The 20,688-nt window shown below is 41.6% G+C and overlaps 1 pseudogene; it reads left to right on the forward strand.

The window, feature by feature from the left end:
* Nucleotides 1-10,478: 10,478 nt before the first annotated feature.
* LOC126485752 (5S ribosomal RNA) lies at nt 10,479-10,596 on the forward strand (annotated as a pseudogene).
* Nucleotides 10,597-20,688: the final 10,092 nt, after the last annotated feature.

A 20,688-nucleotide genomic window follows, 5' to 3' on the forward strand; every position in this document is an offset into this window, starting at 1 on the left:
CCCCCCCCCCCCCTCACCCCCTTTTAAAGTCATATATACACGTGCACATACCACGAATCGGTTACACTGCACACATTACATGACATAAACACTGTTTCGTATTGCGTTTAGCCAGCAGCAGACAGGAGATGTAGAAACTAAGTACCTTAGTAGAAAATTTTTACAAGTGCGGTAAGATTTTATTACGATTGTCCATCTATCCCTATGTGGATGGGAGTCACAAAGTACTCTCACATTCGTAGAATAGAGTCGGAGATTGAAAGATCTCACCATCACCTTTGATGATTACCACCCCAAAAGAAAAAAAAACCATAGAAGCACTCTGTCCTGTATTTGTAAATGAGGTGCCCCCTCGTTGAACCTGTCGGCTATTGATCCTGAGCAAAACTCTCTCTCTATACAGCTCTGAATTCTTCCTCTAGCTCTAACCAACCCTCCCTGCAACGTTGTATCCTACTTAATTTGGAGCTGACCAGAAGTAAGAGGCTACTATAATCACTCCATTCGACGTCTCGTGCAGGAAGACAACGAGCTGAGTTCCACCTAGTCAATACACTGCGTTAATTTGCATCCAGAAAGAGCATAACACGTGTTCTAAACGCTTATAACCGACCGATGCTGTTGATACACGGCAGCATTCTCATTCCATTACCGTAACTGCCGTTCTGCGAAGACTGTAGAGACGAGACTGATACATTTGAGAGTGCTGTGGTGATATAACAGTCGGTCTAGAAGAAGAAGAAACGTATGGTTTATACATGACGGTGCTCCAGATGGAAGGAGTTAGAAACTATTTACGTAAATCACTTGTGATATCAATTCTGGAGTATTCTTCTAGTGTTTGAAGTCCATATCAAGAAAGTACTGGAGAGAGAGAAATCATCGTAGATCATAAACACACGATTATGCTTTTAAACATGCTAAAGCGTTAACGCAGTGCGGTTTCCAAAACCTGACACATACGAGGGTTGGAAGTTAAATAGTGGCAACTATTTATTTACAGCTCGTACAAAATAGATACGTGTTTCGAAGTTTTACTGATCTTCAAAGTAATCACCAGCATTGGGGATAACCCGTTGCCCGAGATGTGGAAGTCGTAGGATACTCTTAGCAGTGCCGCTTGTGTTGACAGTTAGAGCGGCGCGGTCTATTGCCCGACCAATTTGTAGCATCTCTGAAGCGAATGCCGTGAGGTGTTTCCTTCAGTTTGGAAATCGAGTTGAACTCACGAAGGCTTAAGTCAGGGGAGTGCAGTAGGTGGTACAGCACTTAGCAGCCCCATCAGTCAAACAAATCAGTAACAGCTTGCACTGTACGTGCTTGAGCATTGTCCTGCAAAATGATGGTCAGGTCCTGCAGAAAGTGTCATCACTTATGTTTCTAAGCTGGTCGTAGGTTGTGTTCCAAAAATGAACAGTACAGAGCATTCGCTTCAGAACTGCTACAAATTGGTCGGGCAATAGACCACGCCTCTCGAACTGTCAAAACAACTGGCACTGCTAAGAGTAGCCTACGACTTCCACATTGCTGGCGACGGGTTATACACAATGCTGGTGACCACTTCGAGGGTCATTAAAACTTTGAAAGACGTATCTATTTTGTACGAGCTGTAAATAAATAGTTGCCACTATTAAAGTTCCAACTCTCTCATATACCCGGGATGTTTTCTATCCCACCCACAAAGACGACAAAATTTAAGATGATAAACCTACTACCTTCTGCACCAAAGAAGAACAAGATGGTTTCTTACGTAGCTGGGAAATGGTATACTTTGCAAGCATCTTGTTCCTCTAGATGATGTTACCGAAATAGGTCTTTCATCGGTATGTGGTCATAATTCAGCACACATGCGTTGGAAGTAGTCTGCCAGCTATGTTTGGGGAAGGTTTGCTGTTAACGGTTGCAAGTAGACAACGCTCTATGTCACATCCAGAACCAAATGATTGCATTGTCGAACGGTGGTTGTATCACAAAACTGATACCGCCCGAAAAAAGAAAAAAAATGTTAAATGTACAATAAACTACCCGCCACAATATCTCCCTCACTCTAGAATCCATTATCGCTCTACCTCATTATAACCTCTCTTAACCGACTACTCCATCTGCTATCTGTCATCATTTAGCGCAGATCCAAGTCAATTTAGGGGTAGATGGTTATCTTTTCTAGGAAAGCATCCAAGACTGCAGTCAACTTGCATACATTCCTATTAACTCAGAACACATACCGCAGAATGTTGTTAAAAACCATGAAGAAATTTTCTGCAAGGTATTTGTTAGCTGAAACAACATTTTTGTGATTGGTAGAGAGTACAGAGAAGCATATTGTAGATACTGCTAGCGAGAATTTAAAATACTTAAACAGTCTTGCAGGGGATCAAACACACAGTCCATGTTCTAGTGGTAAGTTGCGTCTCCAAGATGGTAATACAATGAATACTCTTTAGCTCAGGAAGACACGAAGTTTATCGTAGTCACCTGTCTGCACACTTTTTAGCAATCTGTAATGTGGTTTCCGATGACTTTGGGGTCACATTATAACACTAAGATGCCGTGAAACAATCTAATGTTGCCCTCTGGAAGGATTTTGAAGATTGACCACGCGTGTGTCTAATGGACAAAGGTATCGGACTATAATTTTGAATTTGGTGAAATGAACAGAAGAACACCAAACAGACTTTAACCTTGGGAGTTAATGAAAGTGATAAAATCATAAGTGAGTAAAAAAATGAACAGGCGCTAGCACAATTACGCACATTAATTTGGAAATATATGTTTAAGAAAATAGACTATTGGTTATTGAAGTTACTTTCTTTGAGATTTCCCTTTGAACAGCAAATAGGATACAAGAAGTAAATTTGGACATGAGGTGCTTTTATCTTAACTGACATGAAATAATTCAATAAAGATGAATAATCTCATAAACACACTGTTTAAGCTCCTCTACATCATCAGTTTTCCTCAGCAACAGTAACAGTTCAATTTTTTCCTAATAAGTGGAGAATATGATGGGGACCCATAAACTAATATAGTTTCTGCAGCGAACTGTCTCTGATTATTACAGTAAAAAAACCTAAGGCAAAAAGGAAATCATTCCCTTCACCTGGAGTAGTTCATAATTTACTTTGTAAGACAATAGAACACAACACTGGGCTTAATTAACTTAAAAAAAGGAACCATTCATGATAGAAATCAAACCCACACTATTTTTGAAAACGAGCTGAACTTATTTGCCTTTTTACTACCTCTGAAGCAGGTATTTTAGACAATAATATTTACACAATCTTGCACTGTGTTGCTATAAAATTATACTTTGTAATAAACTAAGGATACTTTAACAAAATGCTATCTCACTTCACTTGTGTGGTTTCAATTTTATCTTGTACTGTTCCTTTTACATTAGGCACTTGAATGCAAGAATTGTTCACTAAATCAGGATACTCGCTTTTAGTAGCACTTACGTGAGGACCCTGCATAGGTTCGTGATCAGGATAGAAAATATGGTTCTGGACACTAATTTGTTTTAGTGATTATTATTCAAACCACATACAAATTAACTAGTCCATGCCCATATACATTACTGAATGTATGTAGTTAGTGAAGCAGTGGAGAAAGTTGGTGGCAACCGACATGGCGGCTAACTGTAATCACAGTTCTTGATGTTCGAATGCTCTATAAAATCTCTTCTTGGCGTTGGATTATCACCATATTAGAGCCATTCCTTTTTGCCGAGAATACCAAATAATAGCCAGATCTACATCAGAGGGAAATCCATTGTAAAGCAGCTTCCAATTGCCTCTCTTAGCACCGTCGAAGTGTAGCCACATGCTACGTACCGTCCACGCCAAGCAGCCGCTCAGTTCGACCGCCAAAACCACCTATTACATCGCGCCGTTCCACTCCCGTTGCGGATGAACTTCGCCACAACTTTTATATATTACAGACACAAGTTCCCTAAGCATGAACGAGCTTTCAGCAACCATCTTGTTTTTATGAATATACACATACTATAATAATTTGTCATTTTAACAAATCGTTTTGCTTTTTTTCATATATACATTACAAAATTCTAATTTAGTTAGAAATGAAGGACTTTAAATAACGAATATACAGTCCACAATTGCAGATACACAGTTACATAATATAACCCCATTTCTAATCGATATATGGGCTTGTGATCCGACGTATATAAATTTACTGCTCCGCATTTGGTCGCCATCGACGTTAAACTATTTACTACAGCGGTCTTATCGCTGTCCACGATGAGTTACTGTTTCCCTGGTTCCCTCTGCTCCCATGTCGACTTTTTCTCGTATTCCTCTAGCTGTCACACATTTGTTCCCATGTACAAGAATTTTCCTGCTTCAAGCACAGTGCTCTCTCACTCGCCCTCAATTTTCCCATATTTTGTCGTATTTTTTACCAAAAGTGTTACGTATTTTCCGTTAGTTTTTGTGATTTTACCGACTTTATCTGATTTTTCCTAAATTTCTTCGAACTGCATAGACTCAAAAATGGTTCAAATGGTTCTGAGCACTATGGGACTTAACATCTGAGGTCATCAGCCCCGTAGAACTTGGAACTACTTAAACCTAACTAACCTAAGGACATCACACACATCCATGCCCGAGGAGGATTCGAACCTGCGACCGTAACAGTCGCGCGGTTCCAGACTGAAGCGCCTAGAGCCGCTCGGCCACACCGGCCGGCTACATAGACTCATATTGCTAACATGAGTAGATGTGACTTGATTTTATACGGATAATATTCCTCAACCTACCAAAAATCATGAGTAATTCGATGTTCCTGATGATCTACATACATGCTTTTTCGGATTAGACATCATGAAAATAATTGAGTAAGATAGTTGAAAGTATAGTAAATCTCGTTTCATAAATATATATCGCAACAATTGCTGCATTCGAAGAATATAGTGGAAACTGGAAGTCTGGAAACAATACAGTGTCCTACACGGATACGTCGTATGAGCGTATCTGTAGACTCATGTTGTGATGCAGTTGACGGAAACTCAGTCTGTAAGCAGTTTTGCATGTTGACTTGATTTCCACTCGAATGTGTAGAGAGAGCTTCAACAGGAACTTGATCTGCTTGCAGAGCTGATTTTCGCTGCTACTGCTGCCTCGATTTTCCGTAAGTATTTGCTCTTATTGCTTACTGGGTATGGTCTGCAATTCTGTTTATTTCATCCAACTCTGATACATGCCCCCAACCCAGCCAGGGTATCTACAGTTCTTTAATAAAAAACATGTACATGGATCGCTGCTTGAGGTTGCAGTGCTGACTTTATTGTGTTGCAAACAAACGCAAACTCACTGTTCCTTGTGGTGGGTTGCAAGGTGGGGGCTCAATGATCTCTCTCCTGTACTCCACTACCACCACATGCATCGTCTGTGGTGCTAGCGTCGAACCTAACATAGGAGGATCTAATTTACAAACTGTACCCAAACACTACCCAGGCTCTTACATGCATGGCCCCAAAAAATTGCTAGATCCAGCTGGAACAATATTCTGAGAAGTACAACATGCTGGTGCCAATGGCCTTGTTGCAGTGGTAGCACCGGTTCCCAACAGATCACCGAAGTTAAGTGCTGTCGGACTGGGCTAACTCTTGTATGGGTGACTATCCAGTCTGCTGAGCCCTGTTGGCAAGTGGGGTGCACTCAGTAACTGAGGACTTACATGATTAAGAAGTAGCGGGACCAGTCTCGTAAACTGACATACGGTCAGGAGAGCAGTGTGCTGACTACATGCCCCTCCATCTCCACATCCAGAGACGCCTGTGGGCTAAGGGTGTCATGGCGGCTGGTCGGTACCATTGGGTCTTCCAAGGCTGTTCGGACTTATTGCAGGTGCATCCACTTTTCAGACGCTGCCTAGGATTACATACAGGAGTGGATCCATTTTGTAAAATATCTGGGAATTATTAGGTCGATGGATTTGGGTGGATGGACCTGCCCCGTACAACACATCACTCCAATAACATACCTGGATGTGGCTCAATAAGGACCCAGCACTATCGATATCCCACTCTTAGCACAGCTGAATTCATCACCCACATGCGTATCGGAAACCGCCCCAGTCTGCTGCCATCTAGGAGATGCTTTCAGTGCTGGTTGAGTGTGGGAGAGAGGGTGTGCGGCACCCATCTGGGAAAATACCACATGAATCAGCATCCATGTCTTGTGTTTACGACAGGATAACGTCAGTCTTCTAACCCTATACAGCGATCCATGTACATGTGTTTTATCGACGACTTTAGATAGCCTGGATGGGTTTGAGATATGTATCAGAATTGGATGACATAAACAGAAATAGCAGACGACACCCAGTAAGCAATAAGAAACTATACGTATGGAAAACTGAGGGACAAGCTCCATACACAGGTCGACTCCCTGTTGCAACTTCCTACACATTGGTTCGGGAATAAAGTCAATAAGTAAATGTGTTTCCAGACTTAGAGTCGTCATCAACTGCACCACTACATGACTCTGCAGACACACTCTCTGATGTATTGTTTCCAGACTTTCATTTTTCACTATGTCCTTCACATGCCAGATTCATATAGTTTTGAAACGAGAGTTGCTATACTTTCAACTATCTAATTCAATTACTTTCATGCTTGTCGCATCCGAAATGAATACTTGCAGGTAATCGGGAACACAGATATTCGCAGGATTTTTTAATAGTTTGGCGAATATTACCTGTATAAAATCAAGCCACACCTGATTATGTTAGCGACATGAATGTAAACATATCGAAAAAATGTGCGAAAAATCACTTAAAATTGATAAAACAACGAAAACTAACAGACATTACTTATAAATTGAGGGAAAGTACGACAAAATATGGGAAAACGGAGGGCGAGTGAGAGAGCACTGTGCTTGGAAAACACTGTACAGGAAAACTCTTGTACATGGTAACGAGTGTGTGACAGCAAGAGGAACACAAGATAAAGTCGACATACGGTTAAGTGAAACAGGTAAATAGTAATTGATCGTGGACAGCGATAAACTTCTGCATTAAAGAGTTTTACGTGGATGATCACCGAATATAGAATTACAATCGGTCGTTTGTGAAAGCAAAGGTTATGTCAGTGGATTTTCCCATTCACGGGGCTGGATTGATTCCGTATTCGTCCCTGCTCGTCGTATTTGTTTTCCTTGCATTATGCCGGATCACAAGCCCAGTTACCAGAAACCACATTTATGGATGTCTACAAATTATTCAGACATGTGACTACAATAAACATTATGTCCTCCTTAACTAAAAAGAGTTGTATTAGCAGCTTGGGGACTGCAGCACATAACTAGAGAGTGGGCCGCTTGTTTGATCCTGTGCAAGTGTTTAGGTGTTTTTAACTATAATAAACAGTATTTACAACGTATTTCTCTGTACTCTCTACCAATCACAACCATGCACTGTCAGCTAACAAATGCATGCATGCTTTTTAGCAACAGTCTGCAATGTGTCTACTGAGGTAATAGAGACACAAAAAAGTTAACTGCTGTGTTAGATGCTTTCTTAGAAAAGAGAACGCTTTACCCCTAAATTGACATGGATCTGCGTTAAAGGATGATACAGAGTAGAAGGAGTAATCGGATGAACGGGGTTGTTACGAGGTAGACAGATGATGCAGTACAGAGAGTTAGAGATGTTGTGGCAGGTCATCTATTGCACATTTAACGTTTTTTTCCGTTCTTATCTCAGGTTGAAACATATTCGTGGTATAAGCTGCATTCGACTCATATACAGTTCGATTGTACTGGGTGTGTGGGTGTGACTTACACCAAAACCTCCAGATATCAGACACTCAGATCGGTACCAAACGTTGTGTGTCGATAGATTATCAACCAAAACACAGATTTAATTCGTGGTGTGCTGTCGTTCAGTATAAGATGCGTAAACTGTAATTAAAAGTCACCAGAACTACAGAGTAAAGATAAACCATATATGTGATCTCTCAATGTAAAGATCTGTGACTGGTGAGCTCCTAGAGTATCAGATCGTCGTGATAAAGGCCTCGATTTTGAAACTCATTGATGGTAATTTTTTTAGTAGATTACACTGTATAGGACCGCACCTATCTATACAAATGTTCTCTATAGGTTTGCCTCTTTCAGCCAGCAAAGCAAAAGTAGACTGCAAAAAAACATTGCTACAAACTCTGAAACGTCCTTTTGCTTGGCAGAAAAATTTTCTCCCTTATAACAATTTCACTCGTAATCTGTTAAAGCGATCTCGCCATCAGCGGGTTTCGATGTCATGACCCTTAGTACAACGATCCAAAGCTCTACCAACTAACCTATCAAAGATCTCAAAGTTCGGTTCTTCCAAATACGGTTTCCCTATAAGCCGCATTTCTGGTGTTACCTTTTATTACCGTTTACACATCTTCTACTGGATGATAGCAAACAGCACGATCTAAATCGGTGTTTTGGTTGATACTCTATCGACACACAATGTTTGCTTCCGATCAGTGCCTGACAGCGGGAGGTTTTGGGTTTAGAGTGTTGTCTACTTGCAACTGTCAATAGCAGACGTCCCATGCCACAGGCGGCAGAGAACTTCCAACGCATGAATGATGAATAATGTCTGCCAATCCGATGGAAAACCTATTTCGGTACCCTCCCCTAGGAGAAAAAAGATTCATGTGAAGTATACCATTTCCTCGCTACAGAAGAAACTATGTTATTCTTCTTTGGTGCAAAAATTAGTATTCCTATCATCTTAGATGTTATCGCAGTAGTGAGTGGAATAGAAAATTTACACGATAAATGTATGCCAGGTGTTGAAAACCACACTGCTTTAACATTGTTGCTTATTACACTACTGGCCATTAAAATTGCTACACCAAGAATAAATGCAGATGATAATCGGGTATTCATTGGACAAATATATTATACTAGAACTGACATGTGATTACATTTTCGCGCAGTTTGGGTGCATAGATCCTGAGAAATCAGTATCCGGAACATCCACCCCTGGCCCTAATAACGGCCTTGATACGCCTGGGCATTGAATCAAACAGAGCTTGGATGGCGTGTACAGGTACAGCTGCCCATGCAGCTTCAACACCATACCACAGTTCATCAAGAGTAGTGACTGGCGAATTGTCACGAGCCAGTTGCTCGGCCACCATTGACCAGACGTTTTCAATTCGTGAGAGATCTGGAGAATGTGCTGGCCAGGGCAGCAGTCGAACATTTTCTGTATCCAGAAAGGCCCGTTACAGGACTCACAACATGCGGGCGTGCATTATCCTGCTGAAATGGAGGTTTTCGCAGGGATCCAATGATGGGTAGAGCCACGGGTCGTAACACATCTGAAATGTAACGTCCGCTGTTCAAAGTGCCGTCAATGCGAACAAGAGGTGATTGAGACGTGTAACCAATGGCACCCCACACCATCACGCCGGGTGATACGCCAGTATGGCGATGACGAATACACGCTTCCAATTTGCGTTCACCGCGATGTCGCCAAACACGGAAGCGACCATCATGATGCTGTACACAGAACCAGGACTCTTCCGAAAAAATGACGTTTTGCCAATCGTGCACCCAGGTTCGTCGTTGAGTACACCATCGCAGGCGCTCCTGTATGTGATGCAGCGTCAAAGGTAACCGCAGCCATGGTCCTCGTGCTGATAGTCCATGCTGCTGCAAACGTCGTCGAACTGTTCGTGCAGATGGTTGTTGTCTTGCAAACGTCCCCATCTGTTGACTCAGGGATCGAGACGTGGCTGCACGATCCGTTACAGCCATGCGGATAAGATGCCTGTAATCTCGACTGCTAGTGATACTAAGCCGTTGGGATCCAGCACGGCGTTCCGTATTACCCTCCTGAAACCACCGATTCCATATTCTGCTAACAGTCACTGGATACATGACCAACGCGAGCAGCAATGTCGCGATACGATAAACCGCAATGACGATAGGCGACAATCCGACCTTTATCAAAGTCGGAAACGCGATGATACGCATTTCTCCTCCTTACACGAGGCATCACAACAATGTTTCTCCAGGCAACGCCGGTCAACTGCTGTTTGTGTATGAAAAATCGGCTTGAAACGTTCCTCATGGCTGCGCGTTGTAGGTGTCGCCACCGGCGCCAACCTTGTGTGAATGCTCTGAAAAGCTAATCATTTGCATATCGCAGCATCTTCTTCCTGTCGGTTAAATTTCGCGTCTGTAGCACGTCATCTTCGTGGTGTAGCAGTTTTAATGTCCAGTAGTGTAAATGCAGAACCGTGTAGCCTTAGGAGTGTGTATTTATGTTCTACAATCATTTCTCTTTTTCCAGTACCTTCATGATAGGACTCCAGACACTAGAATAGTTATCTAGAGTTGATAGCACAAGTAACGTACTTGAAATGTTTCAAACTCCTTCCATCTGGAACCTTATCACACCTAAACCATACACTTCATCTACTTCTTCTTGACCGTCTGTTATATCGCCACAACGCCAACGGCCTTGCCGCAGTGGTAACACCGGTTCTCTTCAGACCACCGACGTTAAGCGCTGTCGGCCTGGGCTAGCACTTGGATGGGTCACCCTCCGGTCCGCCAAGCGCTGTTGGCAAGCGAGGTGCACTCAGCCCTAGTGAGGCAAACTAATGAGCTACTTGAGTGAGAAGTAGCGGCTCCAGTATCGTAAACTGACATACAGCCGGGAGAGTGGTGTGCTGACCACATGCCCCTCCATATCTGCGTCCAGTGATCCCTGTGGGCTGAGGATGACACGGCGGCTGGTCGGTACCGTTGGGCCTTCCAAGATCTGATCGGACGGAGTTTAGTTTAGTTTACTTTATATCGCCACAACACTCTCAAGTGTATCAGTCTCGTCTCTACAGTCTTCAGAGAATGGCTGTTACGGTAATGGATTCAGAATATTGTCCTATATCAATAGTGTCAGTTGGTTGTAAAAATTTAGAACACGTGTTATGCCCTTTCTGGAAGCATAATAACGCAGTGTGTTGATTACGTAGAACTCAGCTCGTTCTTTTCCTTCACAAGATGTCTAATGGAGTAATTGTAGTGACCTCTGACTTTTGGTCAGCTCAAAATTAAGCAGGAGAATGTTGCAGAGAGGCTTGGTTTAACATACAGGAAGATTTAAGAGCTGTATAGAGAGAGACCATCTAAGGTTTGCTCAGGATCCTTAGCCGACAGGTTGAAAGAAGGGGCATGTCGTTCCAAAATACAGTACTGCTATTGATATTATTCGTTAGTTGGGGCGGTAATCATCAAAGATCTGGTGAGGTCTTTTTATCTCCGACTTTATCCTACGAATGTGAGAATGTTTTGTGACTCCCATCCACATAGGGAGAGATGGCCAGTCGTAACCAAATCTTGCCGAACCTATTAAATTTTTCGGCTAAGGAACGTAGTATTCGCACCTCCTCTATGCTGCTGGCTATTTGACACACTGCAGAACAGTTTTTGTGTCATGTGACGTAGGCAGTGTAACACGGTTCATAATGCACCCACATTTATTAGTGGATGAGGTGGGTTAGCATGATACAGAAATTGAGAACCAGGATGAAATATCAGTAGCTAATAGCATCATGAGATTTACGCGACGAGACGTTTTGTTGTAGTGGGAAGTCGTTGAGAGCAGTGATTTTGAACTAGAGTAACTAAGTAAATGCGTTTAAATTACGCAAAAAAGTGCTAAAATTGTGAAATTGATAAAAAATATGAAATACTGGGGAAAAATACGACAGAAATGATTGTTATAGAGCTCCGACCTCCGTATCTTTCTCATCTGTCATCGACAACAGTATTGTAGACCGAGTTCATAGTTTGGCACCGTTGGATATTACGAAGTAACGAGAAGTGACAGATGTTAATTGTAGCTTGCTGTCGGGAGTAAAAACGACTGTACTTTTTTTTCCAAGTATGAGATTAGGTAGCGAGAAAACTGCTGTTCTGTGTTGATATTTACGTGTCTGAAGTGTGTGTAATACCAAAGTGAATGACTGTTTAATGCTCAGGCTACGAATGACTGCTGGAAGTGGGCATTGATAGCGGGATGGTCGGTGTAAATTTACTGAACAGACGCTACCCGTAGAGACGTGAACAAGCGACGGCACTGCTCCTGCCCGGTCACAGCGGCCCCTCCCGTGGCGAGTGGTACCTCTTCCCACCGCAAGGTATAGCCATGCGCCATAGCATGCTGTTCGCCTTTCCATTACGAATAGCCAAATATTTTGGTATTGTTCAAGGAGTCGGCGTTTTCTAGAAATATGTATATTTTCCTCAGTCCTGAAACAATATATCATTGTCAACCCAAAACCGACCAAAGCAGAACATCGCCTGAGAAACCTGAAGCTTTACCTACCAAAGTGACCAGTTGCAGACTAGAAACGTATATTACTGTCACCCCAACACTAACCGAAGCAAAGCACCTGCAGTGGATGGAGCTCTTCGTTTACCGTCAATGATAGGATAAAACAGGCCTGGAAAACCAGTATCCCTACCCAAGACTGGAGCAGAGGGCCAGAGGATGGGAGGAAGGAAGAGAGGAAGAATGGTTCCAAGTTGCTTAGTCTGTATCCACACTTCAACGTGAGGACACATGGACTCTTTGGGTGGAAGGTATTTTTCTTTCGGTAGTTGTGTGCTGTAATTACAATGTTTCGTCTTCTTGCAGAAGCAAGACCATGATGCACTCCTAGCATAATATGGTCATTGCTACTGTGTTGTTTTCTTGTTTTATTTAACAGTTGCTTGCTTAAAAGAGGGTTAAATGCCTGTCCTCCTTAGACAAACTGGTACCACTCATAAGAGAAACACGTCTATCCATCACGGAATGTTCACTCATTATTGATTGTTATGGTGTCGTTTCGTCCTACAAGCATCACATTATTGGTGAAATCTTCCACTCACCGTGTGGAATGCTGGCTGAATGTATGTTTCAGGGATGTTGGATGGTGTGAAGTGCTTCGTTTGTAATATATGCAACACAATAATCACTGTTCTCGGTTTAATTGTAATTATAGGAAGGATAAGTTCATGCCACGAGTTTGAGTTTACACTTATTTATTTGGAAATTTTACTGATTTCAGTACTATATCCACTATTTGCACTGTTGCCGTCGCGGTATTCGTTTTAAAAGTGTAAGACTACACCCTTTACACGATGTGAGGTCATGTCGTTGCAGCACCCATAATAATCACAACTGAAGAGTATGTTTGTGCTTATTTATCTGGAGACATAATCGATTTAGTACTACATCCACTCTTTTTCACTATCACAATATTCGGTTTTAGAAGTATAAGACTATAATCTTTACACAATGTTAGCTTATGATTGTCGGTACAGTAGCACGCACATACAAACACGCACACACACACACACACACACACACACACACACACACACACACACACAGACACACACAGGCGCACACACACACACACACACACACAAAGACCTGTTATTCATTGGTACAGTGTAGCGTCTGGAAACTCCTCCAGACAGCCTTCAGACAGTTTACCCGAAGAATTAGAATAAAAGCGGTCATTGACGTGTTACAGCCGCCTGCAGTGGTGGAGGCCACCTGAGACCAAATTTTTACTTAGCCTAGGACCACTTTCAGACAGTGTCAGCACATTCAGAATGTTTTAAAGCACTTCGCTGCTGACCATTCAGTTCTTCATTCATGCTGAATAGTCAAGAACTTCGCTATTGTTCCAGGGGATCAGTCTTACCAAGAAATCCGTTTAACGGTATCCAGGAAGCGTCCTTGTGTCTTTTTCCTGATTTCTGCAGGCTTGAAACAGTATATCACAGCTAGCAGGTAGATCTCCTTGACTACCATCAGCGACAGGCTACATATCTAAGGGAGGAGTGGGAGGGATAAGGGGAATTACATAAAGAGGTAGGAGTGGTTCTGTGCTGGTTAGTCTGCGTCTGCACACCGAGGTGAACAGGCATGCAACTGCTGCCACTTTCTCCTCGTGAGATCCTTTGGGGTCAGTTTTTAGGGTAGTTTTGTTATTATATGATGTTTCTCAATTCCCAGTGCATGTATTGCATTATGACTCATTGTTTATGAGTGGTGGGTTTTTGTTTGTTAATAATAATTTCGATGTCTAATTAGAGCAATAAAGCTTTCATGTCAGTTGTTGCAGCATTTATTGGCCCTATTAGTTTCCAGCCCAGTCCCTTGCTACCACGCATCGGTGTAAAAGTTCCTCAGCAGATATATACTGGCAGATCGGTAGGAGGCGACCCTTCCTGCCATTCAGTGATAGTCTGCTGTCCTATCCCTTCTTATACCAAGTATTTGTGTACAATTTCCCAAGCACCTGTTTCACTTTGGTAGGTGGTATTTCTTTCAGTAGCCGCTGTAGGACAGTTATTCACCAATATCGAGTGGTATTGTGGGCTACAAGACACAGCAAGATTAACATATGTACATATGCTATCGTAAAGGGCAGCCAAACCCATTTCAAGTGTCCTCAGTTGAGCCCAGTATACCAAGGCGAGCACCTCTGGTTTATTCTGTCTGGGGTAAGTGGAATAGAATGGAGCTGTCTCCTGCACTATGTAGTCCCTATGAGTTCCCAAATGCATCATCAGTTCTTCCTGTTACATCATCATTATTTGGTAAAAAATATTCCCCCTATGCTCATCCATTATCACTTCCTTTCATTTCTCTTGTAGGACGCTATGGGAGCATTCCCAGTTGTTTGCTTACACCTAATACACATTTTAAACTCCCCTCTGTCCAACACGATCATCTCCCCAACTAAACACATGTCCTCCCAAAACTAAAGACCACATCATCTTCTCCAGCCTTTTCACTATCAATTCACAAGTTGGGGAGGGATGGGGAGGAGCCCTCTCTCCTGTAAGGTGCTTAAATAAGGATATGAAGCAATATATTTTTGACATTGATTTTTAATTAGTTTCTTGTCAGATCACGACAGAATGAGTCTTTTTACCCCACATAAATAAGTAGTGGAGATGTGGGGAAGTGTCAGAGATTAGGGGGAAGAGGGAGGACTGAGGGAGTTCCCTGGAGGGGGAAAAGTGGCTCAGAACTGAAATGGGAAGGTTGACAAAAGAGTGTCCCTTTTCTCAGGGGTGCAGGGGAGAAGGAGAAAGTCGGCCACTGTGGCCGAGCGGTTCTAGGCGCTTCAGTCCGGAACCGCGCTGCTGCTACAGTCACAGGTTCGAATCCTGCCTGAGGCATGGATGTGTGTGACGTCCTTAGGTTAGTTAGGTTTAAGTAGTTCTAAGTGTAGGGGACTGATGACCTCAGATGTCAAGTCTCATATCGCTTAGACCCATTTGAACCATTTTGAAAAGGAGAAGAAGGGGGATGAGGAGGAGATGGAGGGGTGGGACGTTTCTCACAAGGACAGGTTATCACTAGGGGGCCATAAATCAACCCCAAGGAAGCTGTTAAACAATTAGCATATAAATAGTTTTAGGAGAGGATGATGATTTGGCCCTGAATGTATGCAACTCGCCTAATCAGTGGCCCAGAACCCACTTTATCCCACTACTGACACATACTGACATGTTCAATGGAAAATATTGGGAAAAAAGCAGTAGAATGGTGATGAATAGTGTATTATTACCTGTCACAGTAAACCTGTAGAGACACAGTTGCTAGTATGGGCTACTTAAGCCAAAACTGCCACAAAACATGTTGTTGTTTAACGGCATAAGACTTTTACTTTGACATTAGTTTTGGTGTGAATGGTGAAAAAGAGCTTTCCAACCTAAGCGACACATAGCAAAAAAAGATTTTCAAAGACTTACACTTCCAGATGTTAAGCAGATTGTTGGGTAGTGTGCGAGGTACCTTGACACAACACATCAAACTTGTAAAATGAAGTTTCCTATAGTACTTCTACATAAAATTTTGACAGAAATCTTTACCTCCCAATTTCTTTTCTCTGTGAACTACGTGAGGCACCAATTTTCAGCCGAATCTAGTGGGATAAATACAGCATTCTTTCTAATTTTCCTAAAATATTGATTTTAAAACCTCATATAAATTGCCATAGGTGTTTCGTGAGTTCCCTACAATTATTTTAATCTCCTTTGCAGTATAGCTCTGGTGCACTCTCAGATACTTTCATCTTTAAATGACGTCCCTTTCTGCAGAGGTCGAGCTCTGAAAGCGGCCTAAAGTAACTTTCATAATTATTTATAAAATGGTAATGTAGGGTTGTTGATAGCTGAAATATTTATTATGATCTTAGTGTATTTTGAAATTTTAATTATTATAGCAACAAGACGCAGGTTTTTCTACAGAAATAAATTAGAAGCACATTTTTCAAACGGTTGCCATTGGTGGCATTACCATTAACTAATGCCTCGGTTCCTTATAAGATTTACAGCACAATACGGATTGTTGGGCCTCGTTATTGCATTGGGATTTGGTCGCAATCTGCCTAAAAATTCAAACTGAGCTTTACTTTCTTTTATACTCTCTTCTAGACAGAACATACAAGATTTTTTCCTAGATCCTGTATAGAAGAATCAAGGAACAACTAGAAAAGGAGTCAGGAGAATACCAGGGATGTTTCAGACCATGGAGAAGCTGTGCAGAGCAAATCATTTGTCTAAAACTGATTATGGTATACTACAGGAAATGGAACATACCTCTAGCAATAACATATGTAAACTTAAAGAAGGCATACGACTCTCTCCATAGACCTGCAATACCAAGAATTTTAAGGAATCTGGTACTCTATCAAAACTAATTAAATTAATAGGACTTACTTTAAGCAACACCAAGTCGAAAGTGCAGTTATCAGAAGAAATATCTGAACAAGCTTAAAACGAAGTGACTGTCTAGTACCATGACTGTTCAACTGTACACTGTATTGCATAATTTGAGAATAGTACAAGGATAACCGAAAGAACATAATTACAAGTGCTATAAATACGTAGTAGCAGTTTAAATTCCTTGGGACTTGCTGATGGTCTTGTTCTCCTAGCCAACAATGTTCAAGAAACCAGGCAACAAGTTAAACCACCACAAGAAATAGCACAGAAGTATGGCTACAGAATATAATTTGAAAAAAAAAGAAACAGAGATTAGTCTAACTCACCCATCACTTGTAAATGAAATTGAAAAGAAGAACAAGAAATAAAAATTGTTAGTAAATTTAACTATTTAGGTGAAATCGTAAGTTACAATCCAAATGAGAAACTATCATGGAAAAACAGAATAAAAAACTGAAGAAAACAAATTACACTGCCAAAAATCAATACAATCAAAATTAAAATATTACTAAACGTTACTCAGCCTGGAATAACATAAGCAGCTGCACAATCTTCAAACAACTAATAAAGCAGAAATTTACAAAATAGTAAATATAGAAAGAAGAATAATTAGCACATACATAAGTAAACAATATCGAGTAAATGGGCTTTGGAGAATAGCTTCAAATGAAACAGTATACATCAAAATAGGACCAAAAATGAGCACAAGCAGGGAGAAACATATCTCATTTTTTTGGAGTTCTCGTGAGAAAACCAGAAAACATTCAATAAGAGAAAATTAGAAAGATTGGGGAATAGTAGCAGCAACACTAAGAGGATCACAGAAACTAAGGAAGATATAAGAGGACAGAAATTACTGTAGACGACCCAAAAAACAAAACAGAGGAAACCAGAATACTGCAAAAAAACACAAACCAGACTACAAACGAAAATCAATAAAAGGGCTACAGGAAGAGTGATCCCATGCGAAGGAAGAAAGAAAATATGTGAAAGAATGAAGAAGTGCTGGGCAGACAGAAGATAATAATAAATGATGAAAATCCTTCTATAAAAAATGTGATAGTGAATTATTATTAAATAAAAACTTGTATATACCTTTGTATAACTGACTAGAGTAGTCCAACAAAAGCCATAAAGTAAAAAATAAAATAAATAGATGTCCAAAGGTATTCTGATGATTTGGTGCATATTTTAAAGACATTTTACTGCACCTATAACGGTTAGAGTCCATGCACAATAAGGTGGGTGGTAGACGCACAGTCGGCAGGGCACACATGGGGAGAATGTTATTGGTTGGGGTGGCAAGCAGGCGCTATATGGGAAATGCTGTGCGCTGGAGGGGAAGTGCCGTTCAAAACTGAAGCCTACACTCACATTCTTTATAAATATTAAGTGGAGCCCCTCCTTGCTCACACTTTCTGGGTGACCATTCCGAAAGACTGACTGTCTCCTCTGCTTCCATCTGTACCTCAAAAGAGATCCGCTGAAAATGCAACAAAAGCAGCGATTTATTTTCGCCTAGCCTGTTAACTATCTGCAACTGTCGGAGAAGCTTCGTAAGTGTCGAATTTTGAGTGAAACCTACATATTTCTCTTGTTGCCATGTCAAATTTGCTCCTTTTGCCAAAACTCAGCGAGGTTTATGCAATGTCACTTCACTAACATATTGTGGAGATGTAATTGCGAGAGAATTCTGAAACAGTGCTTCATTAAGTTTACTAAGTGAGGAACTGTGGGAAAGAAAGTTCAGTAATTTATGAAACGGCACATCCTCGTTAAAAAGCAAACGTGTCGTGTCCTCACTAACGTTGTTCGAAAATCCACAGCATTTCTCGCTTCATCGGTTATGAATGGCCCCTTCATAGTATATCCTTCCTATGGGGAAGAACATGGTAGATAATGAGGTTTTGCAAAATAGCCATATAGCAAAATATGTTAGCTAAATTTCATACGCAGCAACATAGTATGCACCGAATGCATAATCATACTCGCCCATATTTTTCGTTGCAACCTTTCTCGAATTTTGCGCCGTGCTTACATTCATGTTAATATCACAATAATTATGAGCATTAACGAAATGGTAGGTTCATGATAGTGTGCCTGACACATAATGCTATAAGTGAAGCAAAAATGATATTTTTTTGCCGAATAGTCTCCACAAAATCGCCTGAGGAAAACTCAGGTCATGAGCCCCGATTCTGTCTTCGCCGACCAGCTGAAAGATGACTAACACCATCATCCTCCCCTTCCTAACAAACTAATGAACTCGCCCAGCGCCTTGGGCGGAAACTGGTCACTGCACATCAGCCATCATGCTCTCCTGGGACTCTACCTGCGTTTCAGTGGCTGTACACCAGTGGCGGGTCATCAAGGGAGACAATGGCGGCCGGGCTCCTCCCTTTTTCAACGTAGAGGTAGCAGCAGTAGCAGTAGTACAGTAGTAGAAGCAGCAGTAATTAGTTTTAAAATATATGCGATTTCGTCAGCGATTGCAAAAGACGTTAGCTTGTGTCGTTTGTTGTAAACCACCAGCACTGGAGAGCAAGTCAAAGTGCGAAAGCTAACCGTAACATACATCATATGGAGGTGCGAAGCATATGACGAGGAGGCTACACACATGCCAGGAGGCCTATAAACACTCGGCTGCCATGGCAGTCATGACGTCAGTACTGCAAAAAGGGGGTGCAGGCTGTCGTAATCGTCTTGCCGTGCGCTTCTATGCCATAGGAGGCAGTAGCTGTGGTGACACCAATGCAGGTTTGCGGCGTGCAGAAAATGTGGATGACACGGAACCCTATACAAATACTGATGTAACGCTTGCGATTGGGGGTATCATTACTTCCTTGCAGGAACTTTCCTTCTCAAGTTGTGGAATCAAATGACACGAAGTTTTGAAGAAATATTGGCGCTACACGTTCTTCAGAAATATCGAAACACGAGATTTTCAAAGTTCATGGCATGAGGAGCATAACTGATTATGTGCTAGCTGTTAAGAAAGAAAATTATTCTCCTGGCCACGTATGTTCTTGAGCTCAAGAAAAATCTGTATGGTCTGCTGACAATCTGAAAAATCTGATTAGAGGTTTAGTACAGCATGCTTCTGCTAAAGACCAAATAAGTAGTTTTACTTCCTATGACGAACTATCCGAACACGTGTTTAGTATTTCAGTGCTGATGAAAATGAGACAAAACAATGAAGTGAAAGCTAACACACGTTCCGAAAATTCTAATTGATGTCACACGTCTCTGAATCCCAGAAATTTCAGGGCCATTTTTTAACTTGTCCTAAACAGAAACGAAGATTGGAAAGCACTCTCGAGCAACTGTCTACTTCTGGGGAGCTTAAGAAACTATACAGAAAAGAAGGTTGTGGTCTTCAGTCCAAAGACTCGTTTGAAGCAGCTCACCATCCTACTCTATCCTGTGCCAGCCTATTCACCTCGAAGTAACTACTGCAACCTACATCCTTCTGAATCCGCTTCCTGTATTAATTCCTTGGCATCCCCCCCCCCCCCCCCGCCACACTTTCCTCCAGTACTAAATTGGTGATCCCTTGATGCCTCAGAATGTGTCCTACCAACCGATCCCTTCTTCTACTTAGGATGAACCACAAATTTCTCTTCTCCCCAATTCCATTCAGTTCCTGCTCATTAGTTACGTGATCTACCCATCTAATCTTCAACATTCTTCTGTAGGACCACATTTCACATTCTTCTATTCTATTCTTGTCTAAACTATTTATCGTTGAACTTTCACTTCCATTCGTGGCTACAATCCATACAAATACTTTCAGGAAGGACTTCCTGACACTTAAATCTATACTCGGTGTTAACAAATTTCTATTCTTCAGAAACGCTTTCCTTGCCATTGCCAGTTTACATTTAATATTCTCTCTACTTCAACCACCATCAGTTAATTT

The sequence above is a fragment of the Schistocerca serialis genome, chromosome 6, assembly GCF_023864345.2.
Source record: "Schistocerca serialis cubense isolate TAMUIC-IGC-003099 chromosome 6, iqSchSeri2.2, whole genome shotgun sequence".
Classification (NCBI taxonomy): Eukaryota; Metazoa; Arthropoda; class Insecta; order Orthoptera; family Acrididae; genus Schistocerca; species Schistocerca serialis.